This window comes from Phocoena phocoena, chromosome 4 (assembly GCF_963924675.1).
Source record: "Phocoena phocoena chromosome 4, mPhoPho1.1, whole genome shotgun sequence".
NCBI lineage: Eukaryota > Metazoa > Chordata > Mammalia > Artiodactyla > Phocoenidae > Phocoena > Phocoena phocoena.
This window is the reverse complement of record NC_089222.1, coordinates 121,096,674-121,109,128: the sequence shown is the minus strand read 5'-3', so window position 1 is coordinate 121,109,128 and position 12,455 is coordinate 121,096,674.

The following is a 12,455-nucleotide window of genomic DNA, read 5'->3' as shown; positions in this document are numbered from 1 at the left end:
TAAAAGAGTTCAGAGAATTCTTAGCAGAGGAGAAAATTATTGAAATATGTCTTAAAGAATACAAGGAGGGCTCTATAAAGAGAGTGTGCCATGGTCCAAACTCTGAAAAGAATTTCCAGACACAAGGTAGAATGTAAAGAGGATAGAATTTATTAGAGGGAATGGTCGCTGCCAGAACAGCAGGCTGACTTCCTAGTAGTCTGGGAGAGCTGACCCCGAACATATGCTATTAGTCAGTTTTTATAACCAGAGAAAACAAAGGAATAGTCCGAGGTGAAAATTTCGTTTACTGATTGGTCGAGGCACATATACCTTCCTTCTATAGTCTGGGAGTGGGACAGAGCATATGCTTTTCCTTATTTGGGACAAGAGAGGAACAGGTCCTGTTGTCCAGGTTGGCTCAGGTATTTCGTATCCATTGCAACATGGTGGGGAGGGCGATGAGAGTCCGGTGCGGTGTGTAACGCGAAACTTTTTCAGACAGGGTTGTCCTTTGTTCTTGAAGCATCATTGTCCTTGCAGTGCCACAGAGTGGAGAAGAGGATAGCTGTAGACTAAAAGAATACTTTATACTAAAGAGTGATGTCGTGAAAAAGCAAAATATGTTCATGAAACTACAAACTATTCAGTTAAAATTTCAGATAAGTGGCAGGAGCTGAAGCTTAAGATAAACATAGGAACACTTATTAAAATTATTTGCATCATATTCCAAAATTTTCAACTTATATTTCTAAAAGCAATGGAAAGTCATTAACCCACTTCAAATAATGGAAATATAGGTTATCTTTGTGTTATAAAAATCCAATCTTGTAGAAGTGCCAAGGATTAACTGGAAAGCATGTTTATCAAATATTCAGAAGATATACTGTGGAAATATTGTAGGTATCTAGTAGGTATTGCTAATTATGTAGATAAAGCCTATGCTTTCTAAAGAGGAAAAACATAAAATTATATGGAAATTGCAGTAAGTAATATTATATATATGAAACTTTTAAAAATAAATTATTCAAGTTATCCAACAATGGCTCAGGTTGCCTCATATGATGAACACTTAAATATATTTGGGAAAATTTTCTTATTAAAAAAAAGGAAAGATGTACACAATAATTAAAAACAAAATTTTAATTGCTATTCAGTGTGGTGGTTTGAATCGATCTATTTACTCTCCTTGAATATTGTCTTTAAAAAGACAAAAAAATAAAGAAACGGGTGGAAAATTCTGAAACCTTTACTTGAAAAGGATGTAATCAAGGGAGAGAACCATAAAAATATTTTACATGGTATTGTCAGTATAAAACTATATTGAGGAACATGTCAACCTGACTGAAATTCAGCATGTGCAGGAAAACTCTGTCTGGGTTGGAAGTGCACAGGATCTTTATCATTATCTGAGTCAGGCCAGGATAAAGCAATAAGATCCTAGTCTAGGCCAGCTCTTGGGGCACTTGCAGCCCAGATGGATCACATATTTCTATTCCATAATTTGATGCAGCAGGTATACAACTCTTTATCTCTCTTTACTGGTCATCTACTCAACAAAGAAAGGAAGCCACCAGGACAATTTTCTTCTAAACACATTAATAAAAAATCAAAAAATAGCCTTGCTACTGGAGAGTCCCATCCTATAGACTACTTTGAGATAGATTGATGTGTGGTAGGACTGTGTATGGTAAGCAAATCTGGTGTCTATGGATATATGGAGCATTGCTTGGAAAATGTCACATAAGTTATACAGCTTATGAGAATCAAATGGAGATGTTTCAAGATCAAAAGAACTCTCTTTTGTGTAAGTAATGTAACTGCATACGTTATTAGAGATTTCATATACTAATGTGGATCAATTCTTCTGATGCAGCAAGAAAGCACTACAGGTGCTGCACTGGTGACAAAGGACCTCTCCCTGCTTTGCTTGTGCCTCATGATTACTTGTATCCTTGAAATTATTAGGAAACCTTGAAAGTAGGTAAGATGCTAAATGTGTGTGAGGCTGATTTTGACAGTCCAATAAGGTGTTATCTCACCAGAACATAGAGCAGCAGATTTTGACAATCGTGATCACTTTTCATTTGAAATGTATGGCATAAGTGAAGTAAGAATACTGTCAGAGATTACACCTAATTAAGACACACCAGCTGGACAAGTGAAAAATGCTCAGATGTATTTGAAGTACTACAGCAGAGATGAAGAATGGACCAATCCACTTAGAAATGAGTCTTCCATCTAGGTCATCACCAGTATATTTCCTCTCCTCAAATCATAACCAGACCCATAATCAAGTAACATAAAATTACCCAAAGGAAAAAAAACTTCCTTTTCTGTTTTAACTGGAAATAAATGTTTTGAACAGAGACTCATACGTCCTCTGAGAAAAACTATTTCAACTATCAATATCAGAATAATGTGGAACCTCCTTTAAGGAAAAAAATTCACTTATTATGGCATGCAATATTACTCATTAGCATGGATACACATCTAATAAGTGGCTTAACACAGAACCCCAAATTTTATTGCCTCCTTTTTAAAAAATTTACTAAAAACAGAGGTTTTTATAACTACAGCTGTGTAAAGTTGATGGGAGCTAAGGCATATCAGTCAGTGCTGATAATCATAACAGGATGATTCATGAGCTGAAAACACATACGTGCACACATACATATTTTTAATTACTTGGCATCATCCTCTGGTGAGCTAAAACTATATCTAAATCAAGAAATGATTTCATAGAGAAGGAAGCTGAAAAGAGGGGACATGAAAAAGACACTGAAGCCGTGTGGCTGATAGGGTCTTTGTGCTCTGGCTGGGTGTCAGGCCTGTGCATCTGAGGTGGGAGAACCGAATTCAGGGCATTGGTCCACCAGAGGCCTCCCGGCTCCATGTAATATCAAAAGGTGAAAGCTCTCCCAGATACCTCAATCTCAATTCTAACACCCAGCTCCACTCAACGACCAGCAAGCTAAAGTGCTGGACACCCTATGCCAAACAACTAGCAAGACAGGAACACAACCCTACCCATCAGCAGAGAGTCTTCCTAAAATCATAATAAGGTCACAGGAACTCCAAAACACATCACCAGATGTGGTCCTGCCCACTAGAAAGACAAGATCCAGCCTCATCCACCAGAACACAGGTACTAACTAGTCCCCTCCATCAGGAAGCCTACACAACCCACTGAACCAACCTTAGCCACTGGGGGAAGACATCAAAAACAGCGGGAACTACAAACTGATAGTCTGCGAAAAGGAGACCCCAAACACAGTAAGTTAAGCAAAATGATAAGACAGGAACACACAGCAGATGAAGTAACAAGGTAAAAACCTACCAGACAAAACAAATGAAGAGAAAATAGGCAGTCTACCTGAAAAATAATTCAGAGTAATAATAGTAAAGATGATCCAAAATCTTGGAAATAGAATGGAGAAAATACAAGAAACATTTAACAAGGACCTAGAAGAACTAAAGAGCAAACAAACAATGATGAACAGCACAATAAATGAAATTTAAAATTCTTTAGAAGGAATCAATAGCAGAATAACTGAGGCACAAGAACGGATAAGTGATCTGGAAGATAAAAAACTGGAAATAACTACTGCAGAGCAGAATAAAGAAAAAAGAATGAAAAGAACTGAAAACAGTCTTAGAGACCTCTGGGACAACATTAAATGCACCAACATTCGAATTATAGGCGTCCCAGAAGAAGAGGAGAAAAATAAAGGGACTGAGAATGTATTTGAAGTGAAAACTTCTCTAATATGGGAAAGGAAATAGTCAATCAAGTCCAGGAAACACGGAGAGTCCCATACAGGATAAATCCAAGGAGAAATACACCAAGACACATATTAATCAAACTATCAAAAATTAAATACAAAGAAAAAATATTAAAAGCAACAAGGGAGAAACAACAAATAACATACAGGGGAATCCCCATAAGGTTAACAGCTGGTCTTTCAGTAGAAACTCTGCAAGGTAAAATGGAGTGGCAGGACATATTTAAAGTGATGAAAGGGAAAAACCTACAATGAAGATTACTGTACCCAGGAAGGATCTCATTCATATTCGACAGAGAAATTAAAATCTTTACAAACAAGCAAAAGCTAAGAGAATTCAACCCCACCAAACCAGCTTTACAACAAATGCTAAAGGAACTTCTCTAGGCAGGAAACACAAGAGAAGGAAAAGACCTACAATAACAAACCCCAAACAATTAAGAAAATGGGAATAGGAAAATACATATCAATAATTACTTTTAATGTAAATAGATTAAATGCTCCAACCAAAAGTCATAGACTGGATGAACGGATACAAAAACAAGACCCATATATATTTGGTCTACAAGAGACCCACTTCAGACCTAGGGACACATACAGACTGAAAGTGAGGGGATGTAAAAAAGATATTCCTTGCAAATGGAAATCAAAAGAAAGCTGGTGTAACAATTCTCATATCAGACAAAATTGGACTTTAAAATAAAGACTATTACAAGAGACCAAGAAGGACACTACATAATGATTAAGGGATCAATCCAGGAAGAATATATAACAATTGCAAATATTTATGCACCCAACATAGGGGTAGCTCAATGCATAAGGCAAATGCTAACAGTCATAAAAGGGGAAATCAACAGTAACACAATCATATTAGGGTACTTTAACACCCCACTTTCACCAATGGACAGATCATCCATAATGATATTAAATAAGGAAACACAAGCTGTAAATGATACATTACACAAGATGGACTTAATTGATATTTTTGGGACATTCCATCCAAAAACAACATTATACACTTTCTTCTCAAGTGCTCATAGAACATTCTCCAGGATAGATAATACCTTGGGTCACAAATCAAGCCTTGGTAAATTTAAGAAAATTGAAATTGTATCAAGTATCTTTTCCAACCACAACACTATGAGACTGGATATCAATTACAAGGGAATAAAACTGTAAAAAATATAAACACATGGAGGCAAAAATATACACTACTTAATAACAAAGAGATCACTGAAGAAATCAAAGAGGAAATCCAAAAATTCCTAGAAACAAATGACAATGAAAACACGATGATCCAAAACCTATGGGATGCAGCAAAAGCAGTTCTAAGAGGGAAGTTTATAGCAATACAATCCTACCTCAAGAAACAAGAAATATCTTTTTTTCTTTTTTTTTAAACAACTTTATTAAGATATAATTTACTACCATAAAATTACCTGAAGAGTATAATTCAACACTTTCTGGTATTTACAGAGTTGTACAACCATTACCATAATCTAATTTTTGAACATTTTCACCACCCCTAGGTAATTCTTATACCCATTAGCAGTCACCCTCCATCTCATTCCTTAGCCCTTGGCAGCCACAAATCTACTTTGTGTCTGTATGGATTTGCCTATGGAATCCATATTTCTAAATGCACTTCCAGGCGACTCCCATTGCATAGATCCATGGTCAGGCATTTGGGAGTCACTGGACCAGACTAGTCCAAGATCACTCCCTAGTCTAAGCTTCCATAGCACAGGATGACAAGTGTTGACTACATCCAAGTAGCAAGCACTTTGCTCAGTGCTGGGGCTCCTAAAGAAATACAGTATAACCCTGCCCTTCAGAACCTACAGATGGTGGGAAAACCAGAATATACCAATAACTTTTCTTTGAGGTAAGGGGAACTATTCAAAACCATTATTGCAATAAGGGGAGGAAGACTACTGCAAAAGGAGAGTGCTCTGTTAACAGGCTGTAAGATCTGCGAGTACCTCCTAAGCTTATAACTTTAATACAGTGTGAGAAGTATTGTAATAGCACATACATAAGAAAGAGGCCTAGGACAGAGACGAGGGGGTGGTTAATTCTGCAGGTACAGAAAGGTATAGAGCAATGGGAACAAGTGAACTGGGTCTTGAGAAGTGAGAAGTCATCCTCAGAATTAACAGTGGCTTAGCATTTAATATTTGAGGGCTTACCACATGCCCATTATGCTAATTGCTCTCCACGCATGATCTCAATTATTCCCCACCAAACTCTTGAGTCAGGTATCAATTTATTTCTGCTGAATTTTGATTAAAGGATCTTCCCAGTAAAGCACAAAGACACTGAGGCAGGAATGTGGTAGCTTTGGGAACAGGCAGAAAAGCAGGGAGGGGGAAATGCTGAAGCTGCAGAGCAGAGGTTTCCTCATCAAGCTCTTCTTTAGCCAAGGCTTCCTGAGCTGTTGACTCCAAAGGAATAGGGGGCACGCTGTCCATTCATTCACATATCTATTCAATCATCTTCTATGTGCCAGGCATTGAATTAGGTGCAGAGGCTACAACCGGTGGGCAAGAGAACATGGTTCCTACCACTGTGGAGTTTACATTCTGGTAGGGGAGACACACAGGCCAATTCCATCCCAGTGTGATAAAGAGGAATGAGAGGGTGCTGAGAGTAACTCCTGTTCTTGCAGGATGAAGGGGGGCTTACTGGAGGACCTCGAGCTCAGGGTGGCTGAGCACCACCAGGGAGGCACAGGCGCTGACATTGTCTCCCTTCACAAAGGACACATCCACAACCCCAACCCTCTGCGGACCCGAAAAAGCGGGGTCCCATTGCCACGCCTCCATGTCCCGGTCCATGACATGTCTTCAACAGAGCTTGTTCCCTGAGAGAAGAAACAGATCTAGTGGGCTGTCCAGCCCAGATCCCCCCACCCTGCAGTCCAGCTGTGGCCACCCACACACGGAGCGTCCAAGCCCAGGGGTCAGGGCTCTACCCGGGGACCCTCCTGGTCTCACACCCTCCCTTCCCTGGGGCCCAGATGCATCACCAAGAAATATCTTAAATAAACAAACTAACCTTACACCTAAAGCAATTAGAGAAAGAAGAAAAAAAAAAAGAAAAAAACCCAAAGTTAGTAGAAGGAAAGAAATCATAAAGATCAGAGTAGAAATAAATGAAATAGAAACAAAGAAAACAATAGCAAAAATCAATAAAACTAAAAGCTGGTTCTTTGAGAAGATAAACAAAATTGATAAACCATTAGCCAGACTCATGAAGAAAAAAAAGAAGACTCAAATCAATAGAATTAGAAATGAAAAAGAAGTAACAACTGACACTGCAGAAATACAAAGGATCATGAGAGATTACTACAAGAAACTCTATGCCAATAAAATGGACAACCTAGAAGAAATGGACAAATTCTAATAAAAGCACAACCTTCTGAGACTGAACCAGGAAGAAATAGAAAATATAAACAGACCAATCATAAGCACTGAAATTGAGACTGTGATTAAAAATCTTCCAACAAACAAAAGCCCAGGACAGGATGACTTCACAGGCGAATTCTATTAAGCATTTATAGAAGAGCTAACACTATCCTTCTCAAACTCTTACAAAACATAGCAGAGGGAGGAACACTCTCAAACTCAGTCTATGAGGCCACCATCACCCTGATATCAAAACCAGAAAAAGATGTCAAAAAAAAAAAGAAAACTACAGGCTAATATCACTGATGAACATAGATGAAAAAATCTTCAACAGATTACTAGCAAACAGAATCAAACAGCATACTAATAGGATATTGCACCATGATCAAGTGGGGTTTTTCCCAGGAATACAAGGATTCTTCAATATATGCAAATCAATCAATGTGATACACCATATTAAAAAATTGGAGAAGAACCATATGATCATCTCTACAGATGCAGAAAAAGCTTTTGACAAAATTCAACACCCATTTATCATAAAAACCCTCCAGAAAACAGGCATAGAGGGAAATTAACCTCAGAAACCTCAACATAAAAAAGGTCATATATGAAAAACCCACAGCCAACATCGTTTGAAATGGTGTAAAACTGAAACCATTTCCTCTAAGATCAGGAACAAGACAAGGTTGTCCACTGTCACCACTATTATTCAACATAGTTTTGGAAGTTTTAGCCACAGCAATCAGAGAAGAAAAAGAAATCCAAATCAGAAAAGAAGAAGTAAAGATGTCACTGTTCGCAGATGACATGATACTATACACAGAGAATCCTAAAGATGCTACCAGAAAACTACTAGAGCTAATCAATGAAGTTGGTAAAGTAGCAGGATACAAAATTAATGTACAGAAATTTTTTGCATTCCTGTACACTAATGCTGAAAAATCTGAAAGAGAAATTAAGGAAACACTCCCATTTACCATTGCAACAAAATGATAAAATACCTAGGAATAAACCTACCTAAGGAGACAAAAGACCTGTATGCAGAAAACTATAAGATACTGAGGAAAGATATTAAAGATGATACAAACAGATGGAGAAATATAACATGTTCATGGATTGGAAGAATCAACATTATGAAAATGACTCTACTACCCAAAGCAATCTGCAGATTCAATGCAATCCCTATCAAACTACCACTGGCATTTTTCACAGAACTAGAACAAAAAATTTCACAATTTGTATGGAAACACAAAAGACCCCAAATAGCCAAAGCAATCTTGAGAATGAAAAATGGAGCTGGAGAAATCAAGCTCCTGGACGTTGGACTATAATACGAAACTATAGTAATCAAGACGGTATGGTACTGGCACTAAAACAGCAATATAGATCAATGGAACAGGATAGAAAGCCCAGAGATAAACCCATGCAAATATGGTCACCTTATTTTTGATAAATGAGGGAAGAATATTCGACAGAGAAAAGACAGCCTCTTCAATAAGTGGTGCTGGGAAAACTGGACAGGCAGATGTAAAAGAATGAAATTAGAACACTCCTTAACACCATACACAACAATAAACTCAAAATGTATTAAAGACCTAAATGCAAGGCCAGACACTATAAAACTCTTAGAGGAAATCATAGGCAGAACACTCTATGACATAAATCACAGCAAGATCCTTTTTGACCCACCTCCTAGAGAAATGGAAATAGAAACAAAAATAAACAAATGGGACCTAATGAAACTTAAAAGCTTTTGCACAGCAAAGGAAACCATAAACAAGACAAAAAGACAACCCTTAGAATGGGAAAATATATATGCAAATGAAGCAACTGACAAAGGATTAATCTCCAAAATATATAAGCAGATCATGATGCTCCATATCAGAAAAGAAACAACCCAATCTACAAATGGATGGAAGACCTAAATAGACATTTCTCCAAAGAAGATATACAGATCACCAACAAACACATGAAAGGAGAGTCAACATCACTAATCATTAGAGAAATGCAAATCAAAACCACAATACGGTACCACCTCATACAGGTCAGAATGGCCATCATCAATAAATCTACAAACAATAAATGCTGGAGAGGGTGTGGAGAAAAGGGAACCCTCTTGCACTGTTGGTGGGAATGTAAATTGATACAGCCACTATGGAGAACAGTATGGAGGTTCCTTAAAAAACTAAAAATAGAACTACCATACGACCCAGCCATCTTGCTACTGGGCATATACCCTGAGAAAACCATAATCCAAAAAGAGTCGAGTACCACAATGTTCATTGCAGCTCTATTTACAATAGGCAGGACATGGAAGCAACCTAAGTGTCCATCAACAGATGAATGGATAAAGAAGATGTGGCATATATATACAATGGAATATTACTCAGCCATAAAAAGAAATGAAATTGAGTTATTTGTAGTGAGGTGGATCGACCTAGAGTCTGTCATACAGAGTGAAGTAAGTCAGAAAGAGGAAAATAAATACCAAATGCTAACACATATATATGGAATCAAAAACAAATGGTCATGAAGAACCTAGGGGTAAGATGGCAATAAAGACACAGACCTACTAGAGAATGGACTTGAGGATATGGGGAGAGGGAAGGGTAAGCTGTGACAAAGTGAGAGAGTGGCATGGACATATATACACTACCAAACTTAAAATAGATAGTTAGTGGGAAGCAGCCGCATAGCACAGGGAGATCAGCTCAGTGTTATGTGACCACCTACAGGGGTGAGAAAGGGAGGGTGGGAGAGAGAGAGATGCAATCGGGAGGAGATATGGGGATGTATGTATAGGTATATCTGATTCACTTTGTTATAAAGCAGAAATTACACCATTGTGAAGAAATTATACTCCAATAAAGATGTTAAAATATAAATAAATAAGAGAAATTTTAAAAAAATTTAAAGAAATGATTTGAGCAAAAAAAAAAATCTGTCTTTAAAATTTTTAATGAATGTGAGAGATATCAAGAGGTTCAATGATAGTAAAGCATGTTGGATGATTTTAGGAACAAAACTGTGAAGCTGCTAGTACAGTGCAAGTGATCTCAACTCTCCAAAACTAGATTTGAAACTTGGTTCATTTAAGCAGAACCTCAACAAGGGGCACACCAGTCATTTAAAAACAAGGCAAAGAATTGTTACACCTAAAGAATCAATACAAATCTCCCACTACAAGATACAAGAGAAAATATTTTAAGTAGAAGATATGAATGAAATCCCCCCTCTCTTTGACCAGTAACAGTGGTCTTGTAAAGACTCATGAGACACAGTAAACGTCACCCAGTATCAAATTGACTTACCTTTAAGAAAGGATCCAGGACAGGTCACACAGCATGCAGTGTGGAAGTCATGTGACTCCCAGGCACATGTTGCAACATTTCTAAATCACTCTGCATTTGGGACATGCGTCTGCTAATAAGAGAAAAGGCTGACTGGGTACCACTTCAGCACAGGTAGCTTGTCAACTCTGGAATCCCTTCCATCTTTATACCTTCCTCAGAACATAACTTCCTTGGGCTGTCTAGTGCCATTCTCCAGTGTGGCTGCATCTCATCCATTACTAGTTACTCAGTGCTTACAGAGTTCTCAGTAAGAATTTTGGTGACACAAGACAGGCCCTGAATTGGCACAGATTATATTCTGCAATTTTTTCCACAGTCCATTTTGATCCTGTGAACGTTCCTTAAGTAAGTGTTGCAACAGGCATTTCACCAGAGGAAATGTCACAGACCAAAGAGTAATTCTTTCTTTCCGGAGAAATATTGCATCATGATTTTCAATTGGATTAAATGAAAGAAAATTTTGAGACAATTAAACACTATTTTCAGCTGAGCAACATCAGTTCCAAATTGAAAAGTTCAAAGAAGTGTATTGAATACTGAAGTCATATAAATCAAGGACATAAAAGACCAACTGAAGAAATTGGGACATCAGAAGAAAAAGCCTGTGTGTGTGTTTACATATGAATATCTATTAAGTACTAAACATTATACATATGAAAATAACTTAAAATTTAAGAGACATGGATACGAAAGCCAGAAGTTTTCCTGTATGTGAACTGGGAATTCTAAAAAGAATTACATGGATGAAGAAAAGGGAATAATTAAATAAATAATAGACGAACAATTTCCTGATTTGAAGAATGATATGAGCAAACACATTTATTAGGCCAATTTCATGATAAAATGTAAATCCCCAGACACATTTTGGTGAAACGTTTTGTATTTTAAAGATCTGGGAGGAAAGGACATAACAGAGTAGCCATGGAAGAAGCACACCTGCAGGGAACAGTGCTTTGGTCTTGAATGTTGCCAAAATCTGCTCCTGGATAATACAAAGGGGTTAAATCAAGAACAATTAGAACCTCACGTCTATGATATTTTCTTGAGGGAAAATAAGCTAGTGAATGGAAATGTGATGGGACGGCCTTTGGGGAAATAGAGCACCACTGAGTAGCTCTGCTTCTGGTAGTGAACTAGTAATAAATGACGTGACTATAACTAAAGTCCTCTACCAGCTGTGACTAAAACAAATCGTTTTTATTCACATAGCATCATCCAAAAGGAGGGTCTGCCTGTATCAAAACAACTGCTTAATGATATAAAAAGGTAAGAATTTTCTTTTGAATCTTTAACATATTGACTTTATTTTCTTAAATATAACAGCAAGTGAGTTGGGGAAAATAGGTAGGTTGAAGGTTAGACTAATCGCGATGCTTTGTCAAGGGCTGCACACATTGACATCCTCATCAAAATTGGGGTTCTGTTAGCAAAGAAGAAGGGAAGCAGAATTTTGGTTATGCAACTAACACTGTCTGCCACAGACACAGGCAAATAAGCAAGTGGCAAGCGGGGAGCTGAATCCATTCTCAGAGGACTGCTGCTAGATACACCTTACCTGCTAACTTGATGCTTAGAGCCAATCACTCTCTGTAAGAAAAAACTAACCAACCAGCAAAACTAAGTTACAATGAAAGCGGTTCCAGTGGCATCATATTTTATCAAAAACTCCAGAAAGGATTAATTTACTCTAAACCAGGCATGGTGGAGGATGGGAATGGGGAGAGGAGACTTTTTAAATTTTTTTATTTCACAACCTTTAAGTAAACAGTTTTGTTGTTGTTCTTTTAATTCCTGTGGTAAAAAGGACTCATATTATGACAAGTGGGTAAGCTAGGAAAAACTGAAATATATTATCATTATACTATTAGTATAATTGGTAAACCATTTGGCAACACATTTTCCCGCCTCTTTATTTTTCAAAAATTTTTTTT